The following is an 18,383-nucleotide window of genomic DNA, read 5'->3' as shown; positions in this document are numbered from 1 at the left end:
GAAGAAATTTATTGTCAAGTTGAAGTGAGTTTAGCTATAAGGTACAATTTGACCGTGACATCATTACCCTGTTTTGTGAGAAGTAATTTTTTCCTGGTCAATTATTACCCTTTTTTAAGAGATATTTACTGTCAAGTTCAAGCGAGTTTAGGTATAGGGTATAACTTGCTCGGGAAATTGTTACCCTTTTTCCTGTAAAGTCATTATTTCTTTGTCAATTATTACACTCTTTAGGAGGAATTTACTGTGCAGTTCAAGCGAGTTTAGCTATAGCGTATATTTTGCACGATATATTATCACCCTCTTTCGTGAGAAGTCATTTTTTCCTGGTCAATTATTACCCTTTTTAGGAGAAATGTATAGTGTAATTCTATGGAGTTTAGGAAGAGGGTACTATTTCCCCGGGGTATTATTACCCTTTTTCATGTGAAGTCATTTTTTCCTGGTGGATTATTACCCTCTTTAGGGGAAATTCACTGCGTAGTTCAAGCGAGTTTACTTATAGGGTTTAATTTGCCGGGGAAATTATTACCCTCTTTAGCGAGAAGTCATTCTTTCCTTGTCAATTATTACCCTTCTTGTGAGAAATGTATAGTGTAATTCTATAGAGTTTAGCAATAGGGTACAATTTGTCCGGGATATTATTACCCTCTTTCGTGACAAGTCATTTTTCCTGGTCAATTATTACCCTTCTTAGGAGAAATGTATACTGTAATTCTATAAGATTTAACACGAGGTTACTATTTGATCGTTATATTATTACCCTTTTTCTTGTGAAGTTATTTTTTCCTTGTCAATTATTACCCTCTTTAGGAGAAATTTACTGTGTAGTTCAAGCGAGTTTAGCTTTGGGTTAAATTTGCCCGGGAAATTATTACCCTCTTTCGTGAGAAGTAGTTTTTTTTCCTGGTCAATTATTACCCTCTTTAAAAGATAATTTACTGTGTTGTTCAAGCGAGTTTAGATATACGGTACAAATTGTCCGGGAAATTATTACCCTTTTTCGTGAGAAGTCATTTTTTCCTGTTCAATTATTACCCTTCTTAGAAGAAATTTATTGTCAAGTTCAAGTGAGTTTAGCTATAGGGTACAATTTGCCCGGGATATTATTACCCTCTTTCGTGAGAAGTCATTTTTTCCTGGTCAATTATTACCCTCTTTGGGACAAATTTACTGTCGAGTTCAAGCGTGTTTAGGTATAGGGTGTAAGTTACCCGGGAAATTGTTACCATTTTTCCTGTAAAGTCATTATTTCCTGGTCAATTATTACAATTTTTAGGAGAAATGTACTGTGTAGTTCAAGCGAGTTTAGCTATAGCGTACATTTTTCCCGGGATATTATTACCCTCTTTCGTGAGAAGTCATTTTTTCCTGGTCAATTATTACCCTTTTTAGGAGAAATGTATTGTGTAATTCTATGGAGTTTAGCAAGAGGGTAATATTTGCCCGGGATATTATTACCCTCTTTCGTGAGAAGTCATTTTTTCCTGGTCAATTATTACCCTTCTTAGGAAAAATGTATAGTATAATTCTATAGGGTTTAGCAAGAGTGTATTATTTGCCCGGGATATTATTACCCTTTTTCTTGTGAAGTCATTTTTTCCTGGTCAATTATTATCCTCTTTAGGAGAAATTTACTGTGTATTTCGAGCCAGTTTAGCCATAGGGTACAATTTGCCAGGCAAATTATTACCGTCTTTAGTGAGAAGTCATTTTTTCCTTGTCAATTATTACTCTTCTTATGAGAAATATATAGTGTAATTCTATAGAGTTTAGCAAGACGGTACTATTTGCCCGGGATATTATTACCCTTTTTCCTGTGAAGTCATTTTTTCCTGGTCAATTATTACCCTCTTTAAAAGAAATTTACTGTGTAGTTCAAGCGAGTTTAGATATAGGGTACAAATTGCCGGGGAAATTATTACCCTTTTTCGTGAAAAGTCATTTTTCCTGTTCAATTATTACCCTTTTTAGTAGAGATTTATTGTCAAGTTCAAGCAAGTTTAGCTATAGCGTACATTTTGCCCGGGATATTATTACCCTTTTTCGTGAGAAGTCATTTTTTTCTCTTCAATTATTACCCTTCTTAGAAGAAATTTATTGTCAAGTTGAAGTGAGTTTAGCTATAAGGTACAATTTGACCGTGACATCATTACCCTCTTTTGTGAGAAGTAATTTTTTCCTAGTCAATTATTACCCTTTTTTAAGAGATATTTACTGTCAAGTTCAAGCGAGTTTAGGTATAGGGTATAACTTGCTCGGGAAATTGTTACCCTTTTTCCTGTGAAGTCATTATTTCTTTGTCAATTATTACACTCTTTAGGAGGAATTTACTGTGCAGTTCAAGCGAGTTTAGCTATAGCGTATATTTTGCACGATATATTATCACCCTCTTTCGTGAGAAGTCATTTTTTCCTGGTCAATTATTACCCTTTTTAGAAGAAATGTATAGTGTAATTCTATGGAGTTTATTAAGAGGTACTATTTCCCCGGGGTATTATTTCCCTTTTTCCTGTGAAGTCATTTTTTCCTGGTGGATTATTACCCTCTTTAGGGGAAATTTACTGCGTAGTTCAAGCGAGTTTACTTATAGGGTTTAATTTTCCGGGGAAATCATTACCCTCTTTAGCGAGAAGTCATTCTTTCCTTGTCAATTCTTCTTGTGAGAAATGTATAGTGTAATTCTATAGAGTTTAGCAATAGGGTACAATTTGTCCGGGATATTATTACCCTCTTTCGTGACAAGTCATTTTTTCCTGGTCAATTATTACCCTTCTTAGGAGAAATGTATAGTGTAATTCTATAAGATTTAGCACGAGGTTACTATTTGATCGTTATATTATTACCCTTTTTCTTGTGAAGTTATTTTTTCCTTGTCAATTATTACCCTCTTTAGGAGAAATTTACTGTGTAGTTCAAGCGAGTTTAGCTTTGGGTTAAATTTGCCCGGGAAATTATTACCCTCTTTCGTGAGAAGTAGTTTTTTTTCCTGGTCAATAATTACCCTCTTTAAAAGATAATTTACTGTGTTGTTCAAGCGAGTTTAGATATACGGTACAAATTGCCCGGGAAATTATTACCCTTTTTCGTGAGAAGTCATTTTTTCCTGTTCAATTATTACCCTTCTTAGAAGAAATTTATTGTCAAGTTCAAGTGAGTTTAGCTATAGGGTACAATTTGTCCGGGATATTATTACCCTCTTTCGTGACAAGTCATTTTTCCTGGTCAATTATTACCCTTCTTAGGAGAAATGTATACTGTAATTCTATAAGATTTAGCACGAGGTTACTATTTGATCGTTATATTATTACCCTTTTTCTTGTGAAGTTATTTTTTCCTTGTCAATTATTACCCTCTTTAGGAGAAATTTACTGTGTAGTTCAAGCGAGTTTAGCTTTGGGTTAAATTTGCTCGGGAAATTTTTACCCTCTTTCGTGAGAAGTAGTTTTTTTTCCTGGTCAATTATTACCCTCTTTAAAAGATAATTTACTGTGTTGTTCAAGCGAGTTTAGATATACGGTACAAATTGTCCGGGAAATTATTACCCTTTTTCGTGAGAAGTCATTTTTTCCTGTTCAATTATTACCCTTCTTAGAAGAAATTTATTGTCAAGTTCAAGTGAGTTTAGCTATAGGGTACAATTTGCCCGGGATATTATTACCCTCTTTCGTGAGAAGTCATTTTTTCCTGGTCAATTATTACCCTCTTTGGGACAAATTTACTGTCGAGTTCAAGCGTGTTTAGGTATAGGGTGTAAGTTGCCCGGGAAATTGTTACCATTTTTCCTGTAAAGTCATTATTTCCTGGTCAATTATTACAATTTTTAGGAGAAATGTACTGTGTAGTTCAAGCGAGTTTAGCTATAGCGTACATTTTTCCCGGGATATTATTACCCTCTTTCGTGAGAAGTCATTTTTTCCTGGTCAATTATTACCCTTTTTAGGAGAAATGTATTGTGTAATTCTATGGAGTTTAGCAAGAGGGTAATATTTGCCCGGGATATTATTACCCTCTTTCGTGAGAAGTCATTTTTTCCTGGTCAATTATTACCCTTCTTAGGAAAAATGTATAGTATAATTCTATAGGGTTTAGCAAGAGTGTATTATTTGCCCGGGATATTATTACCCTTTTTCTTGTGAAGTCATTTTTCCTGGTCAATTATTATCCTCTTTAGGAGAAATCTACTGTGTATTTCGAGCCAGTTTAGCCATAGGGTACAATTTGCCAGGCAAATTATTACCATCTTTAGTGAGAAGTCATTTTTTCCTTGTCAATTATTATTCTTCTTATGAGAAATATATAGTGTAATTCTATAGAGTTTAGCAAGACGGTACTATTTGCCCGGGATATTATTACCCTTTTTCCTGTGAAGTCATTTTTTCCTGGTCAATTATTACCCTCTTTAAAAGAAATTTACTGTGTAGTTCAAGCGAGTTTAGATATAGGGTACAAATTGCCGGGTAAATTATTACCCTTTTTCGTGAAAAGTCATTTTTCCTGTTTAATTATTACCCTTTTTAGTAGAGATTTATTGTCAAGTTCAAGCAAGTTTAGCTATAGCGTACATTTTGCCCGGGATATTATTACCCTTTTTCGTGAGAAGTCATTTTTTTCTCTTCAATTATTACCCTTCTTAGAAGAAATTTATTGTCAAGTTGAAGTGAGTTTAGCTATAAGGTACAATTTGACCGTGACATCATTACCCTCTTTTGTGAGAAGTAATTTTTTCCTGGTCAATTATTACCCTTTTTTAAGAGATATTTACTGTCAAGTTCAAGCGAGTTTAGGTATAGCGTATAACTTGCTCGGGAAATTGTTACCCTTTTTCCTGTAAAGTCATTATTTCTTTGTCAATTATTACACTCTTTAGGAGGAATTTACTGTGCAGTTCAAGCGAGTTTAGCTATAGCGTATATTTTGCACGATATATTATCACCCTCTTTCGTGAGAAGTCATTTTTTCCTGGTCAATTATTACCCTTTTTAGGAGAAATTTATAGTGTAATTCTATGGAGTTTAGGAAGAGGGTACTATTTCCCCGGGGTTATATTACCCTTTTTCCTGTGAAGTCATTTTTTCCTGGTGGATTATTACCCTCTTTAGGGGAAATTCACTGCGTAGTTCAAGCGAGTTTACTTATAGGGTTTAATTTGCCGGGGAAATTATTACCCTCTTTAGCGAGAAGTCATTCTTTCCTTGTCAATTATTACCCTTCTTGTGAGAAATGTATAGTGTAATTCTATAGAGTTTAGCAATAGGGTACAATTTGTCCGGGATATTATTACCCTCTTTCGTGACAAGTCATTTTTTCCTGGTCAATTATTACCCTTCTTAGGAGAAATGTATAGTGTAATTCTACAAGATTTAGCACGAGGTTACTATTTGATCGTTATATTATTACCCTTTTTCTTGTGAAGTTATTTTTTCCTTGTCAATTATTACCCTCTTTAGGAGAAATTTACTGTGTAGTTCAAGCGAGTTTAGCTTTGGGTTAAATTTGCCCGGGAAATTATTAACCTTTTTCGTGAGAAGTAGTTTTTTTTTCCTGGTCAATTATTACCTTCTTTAAAAGATAATTTACTGTGTTGTTCAAGCGAGTTTAGATATACGGTACAAATTGCCCGGGAAATTATTACCCTTTTTCGTGAGAAGTCATTTTTTCCTGTTCAATTATTACCCTTCTTAGAAGAAATTTATTGTCAAGTTCAAGTGAGTTTAGCTATAGGGTACAATTTGTCCGGGATATTATTACCCTCTTTCGTGACAAGTCATTTTTCCTGGTCAATTATTACCCTTCTTAGGAGAAATGTATACTGTAATTCTATAAGATTTAGCACGAGGTTACTATTTGATCGTTATATTATTACCCTTTTTCTTGTGAAGTTATTTTTTCCTTGTCAATTATTACCCTCTTTAGGAGAAATTTACTGTGTAGTTCAAGCGAGTTTAGCTTTGGGTTAAATTTGCTCGGGAAATTTTTACCCTCTTTCGTTAGAAGTAGTTTTTTTTCCTGGTCAATTATTACCCTCTTTAAAAGATAATTTACTGTGTTGTTCAAGCGAGTTTAGATATACGGTACAAATTGTCCGGGAAATTATTACCCTTTTTCGTGAGAAGTCATTTTTTCCTGTTCAATTATTACCCTTCTTAGAAGAAATTTATTGTCAAGTTCAAGTGAGTTTAGCTATAGGGTACAATTTGCCCGGGATATTATTACCCTCTTTCGTGAGAAGTCATTTTTTCCTGGTCAATTATTACCCTCTTTGGGACAAATTTACTGTCGAGTTCAAGCTTGTTTAGGTATAGGGTGTAAGTTGCCCGGGAAATTGTTACCATTTTTCCTGGAAAGTCATTATTTCCTGGTCAATTATTACAATTTTTAGGAGAAATGTACTGTGTAGTTCAAGCGAGTTTAGCTATAGCGTACATTTTTCCCGGGATATTATTACCCTCTTTCGTGAGAAGTCATTTTTTCCTGGTCAATTATTACCCTTTTTAGGAGAAATGTATTGTGTAATTCTATGGAGTTTAGCCAGAGGGTAATATTTGCCCGGGATATTATTACCCTCTTTCGTGAGAAGTCATTTTTTCCTGGTCAATTATTACCCTTCTTAGGAGAAATGTATAGTATAATTCTATAGGGTTTAGCAAGAGTGTATTATTTGCCCGGGATATTATTACCCTTTTTCTTGTGAAGTCATTTTTTCCTGGTCAATTATTATCCTCTTTAGGAGAAATTTACTGTGTATTTCGAGCCAGTTTAGCCATAGGGTACAATTTGCCAGGCAAATTATTACCGTCTTTAGTGAGAAGTCATTTTTTCCTTGTCAATTATTACTCTTCTTATGAGAAATATATAGTGTAATTCTATAGAGTTTAGCAAGACGGTACTATTTGCCCGGGATATTATTACCCTTTTTCCTGTGAAGTCATTTTTTCCTGGTCAATTATTACCCTCTTTAAAAGAAATTTACTGTGTAGTTCAAGCGAGTTTAGATATAGGGTACAAATTGCCGGGGAAATTATTACCCTTTTTCGTGAAAAGTCATTTTTCCTGTTCAATTATTACCCTTTTTAGTAGAGATTTATTGTCAAGTTCAAGCAAGTTTAGCTATAGCGTACATTTTGCCCGGGATATTATTACCCTTTTTCGTGAGAAGTCATTTTTTTCTCTTCAATTATTACCCTTCTTAGAAGAAATTTATTGTCAAGTTGAAGTGAGTTTAGCTATAAGGTACAATTTGACCGTGACATCATTACCCTCGTTTGTGAGAAGTAATTTTTTCCTGGTCAATTATTACCCTTTTTTAAGAGATATTTACTGTCAAGTTCAAGCGAGTTTAGGTATAGGGTATAACTTGCTCGGGAAATTGTTACCCTTTTTCCTGTAAAGTCATTATTTCTTTGTCAATTATTACACTCTTTAGGAGGAATTTACTGTGCAGTTCAAGCGAGTTTAGCTATAGCGTACATTTTTCCCGGGATATTTTTACCCTCTTTCGTGAGAAGTAATTTTTTCCTGGTCAATTATTACACTTTCTAGGAGAAATGTATAGTGTAATTCTATGGAGTTTAGCAAGAGGGTAATATTTTCCCGGGATATTATTACCCTCTTTCGTGAGAAGTCATTTTTTCCTGGTGAATTATTACCCTTCTTAGGAGAAATGTATAGTATAATTCTATAGAGTTTAGCTATAGGGTACAATTTGCCCGGGATATTAATACCCTCTTTCGTGAGAAGTCATTTTTTCCTGGTCAATTATTACCCTCTTTGGGACAAATTTACTGTCGAGTTCAAGCGTGTTTAGGTATAGGATGTAAGTTGCCCGGGAAATTGTTACCATTTTTCCTGTAAAGTCATTATTTCCTGGTCAATTATTACAATTTTTAGGAGAAATGTACTGTGTAGTTCAAGCGAGTTTAGCTATAGCGTATATTTTGCCCGGGATATTATTACCCTCTTTCGTGAGAAGTCATTTTTTCCTGGTCAATTATTACCCTTTTTAGGAGAAATGTATTGTGTAATTCTATGGAGTTTAGCAAGAGGGTAATATTTGCCCGGGATATTATTACCCTCTTTCGTGAGAAGTCATTTTTTCCTGGTCAATTATTACCCTTCTTAAGAGAAATGTATAGTGTAATTCTATAGTGTTTAGCAAGAGTGTATTATTTGCCCGGGATATTATTACCCTTTTTCTTGTGAAGTCATTTTTTCCTGGTCAATTATTATCCTCTTTAGGAGAAATTTACTGTGTATTTCGAGCTAGTTTAGCCATAGGGTTCAATTTGCCAGGCAAATTATTACCGTCTTTAGTGAGAAATCATTTTTTCCTGGTCAATTATTACTCTTCTTATGAGAAATATATAGTGTAATTCTATAGAGTTTAACAAGACGGTATTATTTGCCAAGGATATTATTACCCTTTTTCCTGTGAAGTCATTTTTTCCTGGTCAATTATTACCCTCTTTAGGAGAAATTTACTGTGTAGTTCAAGCGAGTTTAGCTTTGGGTTAAATTTGCCCGGGAAATTTTTACCATCTTTCGTGAGAAGTAGTTTTTTCCCTGGTCAATTATCACCCTCTTTAAAAGATAATTTACTGCGTTGTTCAAGCGAGTTTAGATATACGGTACAAATTGCCCGGGAAATTATTACCCTTTTTCGTGAGAAGTCATTTTTTCCTGTTCAATTATTACCCTTCTTAGAAGAAATTTATTGTCAAGTTCAAGTGAGTTTAGCTATAGGGTACAATTTGCCCGTGATATTATTACCCTCTTTCGTGAGAAGTCATTTTTTCCTGGTCAATTATTACCCTCTTTAGAACAAATTTAATGTCGAGTTCAAGCGTGTTTAGGTATAGGGTGTAAGTTGCCCGGGAAATTGTTACCCTTTTTCCTGTAAAGTCATTATTTCCTGGTCAATTATTACAATTTTTAGGAGAAATGAACAGTGTAGTTCAAGAGAGTTTAGCTATAGCATACATTTTGCCCGGGATATTATTACCCTCTTTCATGAGAAGTAATTTTTTCCTGGTCAATTATTACCCTTTCTAGGAGAAATGTATAGTATAATTCTATAGGGTTTAGCAAGATTGTATTATTTGACCGGGATATTATTACCCTTTTTCTTGCGAAGTCATTTTTTCCTGGTCAATTATTATCCTCTTTAGGAGAAATTTACTGTGTATTTCGAGCCAGTTTTGCAATAGGGTACAATTTGCCAGGCAAATTATTACCGTCTTTAGTGAGAAGTCATTTTTTCCTTGTCAATTATTACTCTTCTTATGAGAAATATATAGTGTAATTCTATAGAGTTTAGCAAGACGGTACTATTTGCCCGGGATATTATTACCCTTTTTCCTGTGAAGTCATTTTTTCCTGGTCAATTATTACCCTCTTTAAAAGAAATTTACTGTGTATTTCAAGCGAGTTTAGATATAGGGTACAAATTGCCGAAGAAATTATTACCCTTTTTCGTGAAAAGTCATTTTTCCTGTTCAATTATTACCCTTTTTAGTAGAGATTTATGGTCAAGTTCAAGCAAGTTTAGCTATAGCGTACATTTTGCCCGGGATATTATTACCCTTTTTCGTGAGAAGTCATTTTTTTCTCTTCAATTATTACCCTTCTTAGAGGAAATTTATTGTCAAGTTGAAGTGAGTTTAGCTATAAGGTACAATTTGACCGTGACATTATTACCCTCTTTTGTGAGAAGTAATTTTTTCCTGGTCAATTATTACCCTTTTTTAAGAGATATTTACTGTCAAGTTCAAGCGAGTTTAGGTATAGGGTATAAGTTGCTCGGGAAATTGTTACCCTTTTTCTTGTGAAGTTATTTTTTCCTTGTCAATTATTACCCTCTTTAGGAGAAATTTACTGTGTAGTTCAAGCGAGTTTAGCTTTGGGTTAAATTTGCCCGGGAAATTATTACCCTCTTTCGTGAGAAGTAGTTTTTTTTCCTGGTCAATTATTACCCTCTTTAAAAGATAATTTACTGTGTTGTTCAAGCGAGTTTAGATATACGGTACAAATTGCCCGGGAAATTATTACCCTTTTTCATGAGAAGTCATTTTTTCCTGTTCAATTATTACCCTTCTTAGAAGAAATTTATTGTCAAGTTCAAGTGAGTTTAGCTATAGGGTACAATTTGCCCGGGATATTATAACCCTCTTTCGTGAGTAGTCATTTTTTCCTGGTCAATTATTACCCTCTTTGGGACAAATTTACTGTCGAGTTCAAGCGTGTTTAGGTATAGGGTGTAAGTTGCCCGGGAAATTGTTACCATTTTTCCTGTAAAGTCATTATTTCCTGGTCAATTATTACCCTTTTTAGGAGAAATGTATTGTGTAATTCTATGGAGTTTAGCAAGAGGGTAATATTTGCCCGGGATATTATTACCCTCTTTCGTGAGAAGTCATTTTTTCCTGGTCAATTATTACCCTTCTTAGGAGAAATGTATAGTGTAATTCTATAGAGTTTAGCAAGAGTGTATTATTTGCCCGGGATATTATTACCCTTTTTCTTGTGAAGTCATTTTTTCCTGGTCAATCCTCTTTAGGAGAAATTTACTGTGTATTTCGAGCCAGTTCAGCCATAGGGTTCAATTTGCCAGGCAAATTATTACCGTCTTTAGTGAGAAGTCATTTTTTCCTGGTCAATTATTACTCTTCTTATGAGAAATATACACTGTAATTCTATAGAGTTTAGCAAGACGGTACTATTTCCCCGGGATATAATTACCTTTTTTCCTGTGAAGTCATTTTTTCCTGGTCAATTATTACCCTCTTTAGGAGAAATTTACTGTGTAGTTCAAGCGAGTTTAGCTTTGGGTTAAATTTGCCCGGGAAATTATTACCCTCTTTCGTGTGAAGTAGTTTTTTCCCTGGTCAATTATCACCCTCTTTAAAAGATAATTTACTGTGTTGTTCAAGCGAGTTTAGATATACGGTACAAATTGCCCGGGAAATTATTACCTTTTTTCGTGAGAAGTCATTTTTTCCTGTTCAATTATTACCTTCTTAGAAGAAATTTATTGTCAAGTTCAAGTGAGTTTAGCTATAGCTTACAATTTGCCCGGGATATTATTACCCTTTTTCGTGAGAAGTCATTTTTTCCTGGTCAGTTATTACCCTCTTTAGGACAAATTTACTGTCGAGTTCAAGCGTGTTTAGGTATAGGGTGTAAGTTGCCCGGGAAATTGTTACCTTTTTTCCTCTAAAGTGATTATTTCCTTGTCAATTATTACAATTTTTAGGAGAAATGTACTGTGTAGTTCAAGAGAGTTTAGCTATAGCGTACATTTTTCCCGGGATATTTTTACCCTCTTTCGTGAGAAGTAATTTTTTCCTGGTCAATTATTACACTTTCTAGGAAAAATGTATAGTGTAATTCTATGGAGTTTAGCAAGAGGGTAATATTTTCCCGGGATATTATTACCCTCTTTCGTGAGAAGTAATTTTTTCCTGGTGAATTATTACCCTTCTTAGGAGAAATGTATAGTATAATTCTATAGAGTTTAGCAAGAGTGTATTATTTCCCGGGATATTATTACCCTTTTTCTTGTGAAGTCATTTTTCCTGGTCAATTATTATCCTCTTTAGGAGAAATTTACTGTGTATTTCGAGCCAGTTTAGCCATAGGGTACAATTTGCCAGGCAAATTATTACCGTCTTTAGTGAGAAGTCATTTTTTTCCTGGTCAATTATTACTCTTCTTATGAGAAATATATAGTGTAATTCTATAGAGTTTAGCAAGACGGTACTATTTGCCCGGGATATTATTACCCTTTTTCCTGTGAAGTCATTTTTTCCTGGTCAATTATTACCCTCTTTAAAAGAAATTTACTGTGTAGTTCAAGCGAGTATTGACATAGGGTACAAATTGCCGGGGAAATTATTACCCTTTTTCGTGAAAAGTCATTTTTCCTGTTCAATTATTACCCTTCTTAGGAGAAATTTATTGTCAAGTTCAAGTGAGTTTAGCTATAGGGTACAATTTGCCCGGGATATTATTACCCTCTTTCGTGAGAAGTCATTTTCTCCTGGTGAATTATTACCTTTCTTAGGAGACATTTACTGTCTAGTTCAAGCAAATTTAGCTATAGCGTACATTTTGCCCGGGATATTATTACCCTTTTTCGTGAGAAGTCATTTTTTTCTCTTCAATTATTACCCTTCTTAGGGGAAATTTATTGTCAAGTTGAAGTGAGTTTAGCTATAAGGTACAATTTGACCGTGACATTATTACCCTCTTTTGTGAGAAGTAATTTTTTCCTGGTCAATTATTACCCTTTTTTAAGAGATATTTACTGTCAAGTTCAAGCGATTTTAGGTATAGGGTATAACTTGCCCGGGAAATTGTTACCCTTTTTCCTGTAAAGTCATTATTTCCTGGTCAATTATTACACTCTTTAGGAGAAATTTACTGTGCAGTTCAAGCGAGTTTAGCTATAGCGTATATTTTACACGGGATATTATCACCCTCTTTCGTGAGAAGTCATTTTTTCCTGGTCAATTATTACCCTTTTTAGGAGAAATGTATAGTGTAATTCTATGGAGTTTAGCAAGAGGGTACTATTTCCCCGGGGTATTATTACCCTTTTTCCTATGAAGTCATTTTTTCCTGGTGGATTATTACGCACTTTAGGGGAAATTTACTGCGTAGTTCAAGCGAGTTTACTTATAGGGTTTAATTTGCCGGGGAAGTTATTACCCTCTTTAGCGAGAAGTCATTTCTTCCTTGTCAATTATTACCCTTCTTGGGAGAAATGTATAGTGTAATTCTATAGAGTTTAGCAATAGGGTGAAATTTGTCCGGGATATTATTACCCTCTTTCGTGACAAGTCATTTTTTCCTGGTCAATTATTACCCTTCTTAGGAGAAATGTATAGTGTAATTCTATAAGGTTTAGCACGAGGTTACTATTTGATCGTTATATTATTACCATTTTTCTTGTGAAGTTATTTTTTCCTTGTCAATTATTACCCTCTTTAGGAGAAATTCACTGTGTAGTTCAAGTGAGTTTAGCTTTGGGTTAAATTTGCCCGGGAAATTATTACCCTCTTTCGTGAGAAGTAGTTTTTTTTCCTGGTCAATTATTACCCTCTTTAAAAGATAATTTACTGTGTTGTTCAAGCGAGTTTAGATATACGGTACAAATTGCCCGGGAAATTATTACCCTTTTTCGTGAGAAGTCATTTTTTCCTGTTCAATTATTACCCTTCTAAGAAGAAATTTATTGTCAAGTTCAAGTGAGTTTAGCTATAGGGTACAATTTGCCCGGGATATTATTACCCTCTTTCGTGAGAAGTCATTTTTTCCTGGTCAATTATTACCCCCTTTGGGACAAATTTACTGTCGAGTTCAAGCGTGTTTAGGTATAGGGTGTAAGTTGCCCGGGAAATTGTTACCATTTTTCCTGTAAAGTCATTATTTCCTGGTCAATTATTACAATTTTTAGGAGAAATGTACTGTGTAGTTCAAGCGAGTTTAGCTATAGCGTACATTTTTCCCGGGATATTATTACCCTCTTTCGTGAGAAGTCATTTTTTCCTGGTCAATTATTACCCTTTTTAGGAGAAATGTATTGTGTAATTCTATGGAGTTTAGCAAGAGGGTAATATTTGCCCGGGATATTATTACCCTCTTTCGTGAGAAGTCATTTTTTCCTGGTCAATTATTACCCTTCTTAGGAGAAGTGTATAGTGTAATTCTATAGAGTTTTGCAAGAGTGTATTATTTGCCCGGGATATTATTACCCTTTTTCTTGTGAAGTCATTTTTTCCTGGTCAATTATTATCCTCTTTAGGAGAAATTTACTGTGTATTTCGAGCCAGTTTAGCCATAGGGTTCAATTTGCCAGGCAAATTATTACCGTCTTTAGTGAGAAGTCATTTTTTCCTGGTCAATTATTACTCTTCTTATGAGAAATATATAGTGTAATTCTATAGAGTTTAGCAAGACGGTACTATTTCCCCGGGATATTATTACCCTTTTTCCTGTGAAGTCATTTTTCCTGGTCAATTATTACCCTCTTTAGGAAAAATTTACTGTGTAGTTCAAGCGAGTTTAGCTTTGGGTTAAATTTGCCCGGGAAATTATTACCCTCTTTCGTGAGAAGTAGTTTTTTCGTTGGTCAATTATCACCCTCTTTAAAAGATAATTTACTGTGTTCTTCAAGCGAGTTTAGATATACGGTACAAATTGCCCGGGAAATTATTACCCTTTTTGTGAGAAGTAATTTTTTCCTGTTCAATTATTACCCTTCTTACAAGAAATTTATTGTCAAGTTCAAGTGAGTTTAGCTATAGGGTACAATTTGCCCGGGATATTATTACCCTCTTTCGTGAGAAGTCATTTTCTCCTGGTCAATTATTACCCTCTTTAGGACAAATTTACTGTCGAGTTCAAGCGTGTTTAGGTATAGGGTGTAAGTTGCCCGGGAAATTGTTACCCTTTTTCCTCTAAAGTCATTATTTCCTGGTCAATTATTACAATTTTTAGGAGAAATGTACTGTGTAGTTCAAGAGAGTTTAGCTATAGCGTACATTTTGCCCGGGATATTATTACCCTCTTTCGTGAGAAGTAATTTTTTCCTGGTCAGTTATTACCCTTTCTAGGAAAATGTATAGTGTAATTCTATGGAGTTTAGCAAGAGGGTAATATTTGCCCGGGATATTATTACCCTCTTTCGTGAGAAGTCATTTTTTCCTGGTCAATTATTACCCTTCTTAGGAGAAATGTATAGTATAATTCTATAGAGTTTAGCAAGAGTGTATTATTTGCCCGGGATATTATTACCCTTTTTCTTGTGAAGTCATTTTTTCCTGGTCAATTATTATCCTCTTTAGGAGAAATTTACTGTGTCTTTCGAGCCAGTTTAGCCATAGGGTACAATTTGCCAGGAAAATTATTACCGTCTTTAGTGAGAAGTCATTTTTTCCTGGTCAATTATTACTCTTCTTATGAGAAATATATAGTGTAATTCTATAGAGTTTAGCAATAGGGTACAATTTGCACGGGATATTATTACCCTCTTTCGTGAGAAGTCATTTTTTCCTGGTCAATTATTACCCTTCTTAGGAGAAATGTATAGTGTAATTCTATTGAGTTTAGCAAGAGGTTACTATTTGCCCGGGGTATTATTACTCTTTTTCCTGTGAAATCATTTTTTCCTGGTCAATTATTACCCTCTTTAGGAGAAATTTGCTGTGTATTTCGAGCAAATTTAGCTATAGGGTACAATTTGCCAGGCAAATTATTACCGTCTTTAGTGAGAAGTCATTTTTTCCTGTTCAATTATTACCAATCTTAGGAGAAATTTATTGTCAAGTTCAAGTGTGTTTAGCTATAGGGTACAATTTGGCCGGGATATTATTACCCTCTTTCGTGAGAAGTGATTTTATCCTTGTCAATTATTACCATTCTTAGGAGAAATTTACTGTCTAGTTCGAGCGAATTTAACTATAGGGTACAAGTTGCCCGGGAAATTATTACCCCCTTTTGTGATGTCATTTTTTCAATGATCAGTTAGCACCCTTTTTCGAAGAAATTTACTATATAGTTAAAGCGAGTTTAGCTATAGATTACTATTTTCCGGGGATATAATTACCCTCTTTCGTGAGAAGTCATTTTTTTCTGGTCAATTATTACCCTTCTTAGGAGAAATGTTAAGTGTAATTCTATACAGTTTAGCAAGAGGCTACTATTTGCCCGGGATATTATTACTCTTTTTCCTGTGAAGTAATTTTTTCCTGGTCAATTATTACCCTCTTTAATAGAAATTCACTGTGTATTTCGAGCGAGTTTAGCTATAGGTTACGATTTGCCCGGGAAATTATTACCGTCTTTAGTGAGAAGTCATTTTCTCCTGGTTAATTATTAAAATTCTTAGGAGAAATGTTTAGTGTAATTCTATACAGTTTAGCAAGAGGCTACAATTTGCCCGGGATATTATTACTCTTTTTCCTGTTAAGTCATTTTTTCCTGGTCAATTATTACCCTCTTTAATAGAAATTTACTGTGTATTTCGAGGGAGCTTATCTATAGGGTAATAGTTGCCCGGCAAATTATTACCCCAATTTGTGAGACGTCATTTTTTCCTGATCAATTACCACCCTTTTTTGGAGAAATTTACTGTTTAGATAAAGCGAGTTTAGTTATAGGGTACAATTTGCCCGGTATATTATTACCCTCTTAGGTGAGAAGTGATTTTTTCCTGGTCAATTATTACCCTTGTTAGGAGAAATATATAGTGTAATTCTATAGAGTTTAGCAAGTGGGTACTATTTCCCCGGGATATTATTACCCTTTTTCCTATAAGGTACAATTGACCAGGAGAAAATGATTTCTCACTAAAGACGGTAATAATTTGCCGGGCAAATTGTACCCTATAGCTAAACTCGCTCGAAATACACAGTAAATTTCTCCTAAAGAGGATAATAATTGACCAGAAGATAATGACTTCACAGGAAAAAGCTTAATAATATCCCGGGCAAATTGTACCCTTGTGATAAACTCTATAGATATACACTATACATTTTTCCTTAGAAAGCTAATAATTGACCAGGAGAAAATGACATCTCACGAAAGAGGGTAAAAATATCCCGGGCAAATTGTACCTTATAGCTAAACTCGCTAGAACTACACAGTGAATTTCTCCTAAAGAGGGTTATAATTGACCAGGAAAAAATGACTTCACAAGAAAAATGGTAATAATATTCAGACAAAAAAGTCCCCTCGTGCTAAACTACATATAATTACACTATACATTTCTCCTATGATTGGTAATAACTGAACAGGAAAAAATGATTTCTCACGAAAGAGGGTAATCATTTCTTGGGCAAATTGTATTATATAACTAAACTCGCTTGAACTACACATTAAGTTTCTCGTAAAGGGGGTAATAATTATCCAGGAAAAAGTGACTTCTCACGAAACAGGGTAATAGCTTCCCTGGCAAATTGTACTGTATGGCTAAACTCGATTTAACTACACAGTAAATTTCTCTTAAAGAGGGTAATAATTGACCAGGAAAAAATGAATTTTCACGAAAGAGGTTAATAATTTACCGTGCTAATTGTACTGTATATCTAAACTCGATTTAACTACACAGTAAATTTATCCTAAGGAGGGTAATAATTTTCCAGGAAAGAATGACTTCTCACGAAAGAAGGTAATAATTTCCCGTCAAATTGTACCCTATAGCTAAACTCGCTTCTACTACACAGTAAATTTCTCTTAAAGAGGGCAATAATTAACCAGGAAAAAACGACTTTACAGGAAATAAGGTAATAACTTCCCGGGCAAATTATACACTATTTCTAATCTTGCTTGAACATGACAGTAAATTTCTCCTAAAGAGGGTAGTAATTGACCAGGAAAAAATGACTTTTGACGAAAGAGGGTAATAATATCCCGGGCAAATTGTACCCTATAAGTAAACTCGCTTGAACAAAACTGTAAATTTCTCCAAAAAAGGTGGTAATTGATCAGGAAAAAATGACTTCTCACAAAAGTGGGTTATAATTCCCCGGGCAACTAGTACCCTATTGATAAACTCGCTCCAACTACACAGTAAATTTCTCCTAAGAAGGGTAATAATTGACCAGGAGAAAATGACTTCTCACTAAAAACGGTAATAATTTGCCGGACGAATTGTACCCTATAGCTAAACTCGCTTTAATAGCACAGTAAATTTCTTCTAAAGAGGGTAATAATTCACCAGGCAAAAATGACTTCACAGGAAAAAGGGTAATAATATCCCGGGGAAATAGTACCCACTTGCTAAACTCTATAGAATTACACTATACATTTCTCCTAACAAGGGTAATAATTGACCAGGAAAAAATCACTTCTCACCTAAGAGGGTAATATTATCCCGGGCAAAATGTGCGCTATAGCTAAACTCGCTTGAACTACGCAGTAAATTTCTCTTAAAGATTGTAATAATTGACAAGGAAAAAATGACTTCACAAGAAAAAGGGTAATAATATAACGAGCAAATAGTAACCTCTTGCTAAACCCTTGTCGCGTCGCGGCACGAAGGAGGAGCTTGGGGGAACAAGCCCTTCGTGTCCGACTGGTAGGAATTTCGTTTTTATTAGAAAGGAATATATTGCTTCTATCACTGGCATTCAAAAGATACGGAATAGTTAGTCACGCTCCCAAGTTACAAGAATAGATCAAGCTCACCGAGTATTGGGATTTAATTATTTATTACAAAGAATGCTTAACTGTTTGTAGGGCATACCAACAGGGCGTAAGTCGCCAAAAAGAAGGATAGCCAATAGCAAAAGACTAAAAGAACCGCCAGGTAAAGGTCACCACTTGTTGTCAATAGGTGATACGCAACCGTTGTTCACCATTTGTTGTTTGGTTGCACCACT

Source organism: Thermobia domestica, chromosome 4 (assembly GCF_964235325.1).
Source record: "Thermobia domestica chromosome 4, izTheDome1.hap1.1, whole genome shotgun sequence".
Classification (NCBI taxonomy): Eukaryota; Metazoa; Arthropoda; class Insecta; order Zygentoma; family Lepismatidae; genus Thermobia; species Thermobia domestica.
Note: the sequence above shows the minus strand (reverse complement) of the source record.